The following is a 2,839-nucleotide window of genomic DNA, read 5'->3' as shown; positions in this document are numbered from 1 at the left end:
GACTAAAGTGGTTTACAATTTGCATATAAACTTCATTTCTTTTTCTAATTATGCTGAATAAAACGCATTCATTTTCTCTATGATTATAGGCCAGCCCTGCCAAACACCTGTGACTGCCACAAATCCTAATTTGATATTTATTTACTTCAAAGCAATCTTATTATCGAAACGATTTGAAGCATCAAAGGCCTTAATTATTGATAGTCAATTCGATAGGGTTAGCTTCCGTGTCCTTGGGTGGGTAGGAGTTTCTGATTTACTCTTTCCTTTTTAAGCACTACTTGGCTGTAAGAGGCCATATGATTCCACTATTAACTGTATTGGAAATCACATTCTTATTTAATTGAAACTAGATTTAGACAGTATCAAAGAGCCCAGATTGGCAGGTGCAATCTGCAGGCATCCACGTATTTATTTTAGTAACATTTATTTATACTTAGTCTTCTATGTTAGCATTGTATCTTTATATACTTTCCAACCCTTTGGAGAAAAGGAACACCTTTCTCATTTCTCTGAAATTTTAGGATCAGCCCAAGGTTTTCTGGAAAGATAAGTTGCTATAAATGACATTCCTTACGCAAAAGGGGGATACTGACGGGAAAATCACTGGATAAGGGGTCTGAAGATGGCTGGCATTGTTTTGATTCAAAATCCTTTTTCAGCATGAAATTTGCAGAAATGGAGGAGGTAAGCGGACGGGTTAAATGTGAAGACCCATCTTGGCAAGATTTTATGACTCACAATCAGTGTCATGAATAGCTCATCTTTCTCCAAACAATATTTCATTGGAAATTAGTGGTCACTGAAGCTTTGAGTGGAGTTTCAAAATGTAGTCCTGGGACAATCAAGGGTTCCAAAGAATGATTTACCTCTTTTACTCTCATTCTCTCTAGAGGATACAGTGGAGTATTTCAGAGGCTACATGTGACATGTAATACTGCAATAGAGTGATCTCAGAGGCCAATATGAAAATCCAGTTGTTTTCTATTAAGCCAAATTTTTGAGACTGGCGAACATATAAAAATAATGCTACCCTTTCCATGAATTAGTCTTCTTGTGGAAATTAGAAATTTTTCGTAAACATATGACATTTACTTTACCATACAACGGGTTTATTGTGGTTTTAGAAAATAAGTTAATAAGTATTTTCAAAATATGTTAGGCAAATACTGATATATGTACTCCATATAAGCTGAAGCTCTTTCTGTGGTTAATACTTTGTAACAGCATAAAGAAATTCTGAGACTAAAATGTTTGAGGACCTCTGATTTATATGAATGCATACGCATTCTTCTTAACACTATCTTTTTCATCACTCATATATTCTTTGACTGCATTCTTAGTGAGTCTTTCTCTTTCCTCTGTTTTGAAAAGCTCCTGTAATAGCAATGGGGATATAGATTTTAGAAAGCACACAGTTTGGTGTTAGCAGTCTACTTGCAAAAAGATAATTATAATATAATTGATATGCTCAGTTGCTGTGGTAACAAACATGATTAATGTGACAAACTGCTTGGGAGAGTCAGACAGGACTAGGTGGATGATGTTTGACTAATAAGATTTAACCAGCTTTAAACCTCTGTTCTTGCCTTTCTTTCTACCATTCTCTCCTCCCCACATTCCATGGACCAATACTCCCAGTGTTGGGTCCTCTTAAAAACACTGTTGGTACTTCATGTGTGGCTCCATCCAACAGCCTTGGGAAAGTACTTGGAACATTTCTTCCCCAAAAGCAAACTTTTAATGAAGCAAAACATGGGCAGGGATGTAGTGGGGTAGGTTAGGGTACGGGCTGACAACACTGTTGTAGATGAAGAAACATCATCTTTATGGCCACTAGATCAATTTAAATGGCCCCGTGATTAAATCACATTAGAAAAGGAAGGGAAAGGGGAAAAGATGACAGTGCTCACATGGTTTGCAAATCAGGTTGTCAGGCTCATGGGCTGTAGGTTCTATGTACAGCTATCGCCAGATCAATGAAACGCTTTCTTTACGCTCACTCTGAGCTATCAGTTGTCAGGGCTGATCTCTTGTTGTGTTCTTCAGAACAGAGGCAACATGAGCACAACGTGGCACTCAATTAGCCACATGTGTCAATCAGGAGAAATCCAATGGATTCCACTTTGTCAGCAGCTTGGCTCGCTGTATGTTGGTGGGAGACAAAGCCTTTTCATTACCAGCACTTCCTGGAGGCCTCTAGTTTCCAGGCATCACCGAAATCAATTCTGTAGACCTCGACTCATGTTTCAGGACGAAAATCTAAAAGGTGAACCACAGGATTGCATTTATCTTCTCTGCTTGTTACACGGCTCAGGACACAATTTAGTCTAGGGAGAGGTTCACAAAATAACTTCCTTCTTCCGTTCTCTTCTCCTTAAACTCAGATTCCTCGCTTATTTAACTGCTTGTGATAATATCACTGATGAGACTGACGGTGTTTTTTTTTGTGGACATAGCTATGACTTCACTCTGCGCTTCTGGCTCCTGACTGGAACTTTATTGAGTTAGGTAAACTTGGTTGGGTCAACAGAGATAATTTTAAACTTTTCTTTGTCTTTAAACCCTAAGTTCCAAGGAGCTGTAAGGAAACCCCAGCTACTATCCCTAGTCTATGTGTTTGTTTAAAAAAAGTGTTTTGTTAAATGAGTAAATGAATCTTGTCACACATTTTACAAAAACACAAGTAAGAAAGATAGAACCTTTATTTTCCAAGAGCAGGATTTTTATTACATTCATAAAAAAATCACTGGGTATTCTAACAATACAGATTATTTAATGCTTTTCTTCTATTTATCTTTCTATATAGGGATATATAAACATACACACCCATATAGAT

Source organism: Mandrillus leucophaeus, unplaced genomic scaffold, assembly GCF_000951045.1.
Source record: "Mandrillus leucophaeus isolate KB7577 unplaced genomic scaffold, Mleu.le_1.0 Scaffold90, whole genome shotgun sequence".
In the NCBI taxonomy this organism is placed as follows: domain Eukaryota; kingdom Metazoa; phylum Chordata; class Mammalia; order Primates; family Cercopithecidae; genus Mandrillus; species Mandrillus leucophaeus.
The sequence above is the reverse complement of the archived record's forward strand: the minus strand, read 5'-3'. Positions refer to the sequence as shown.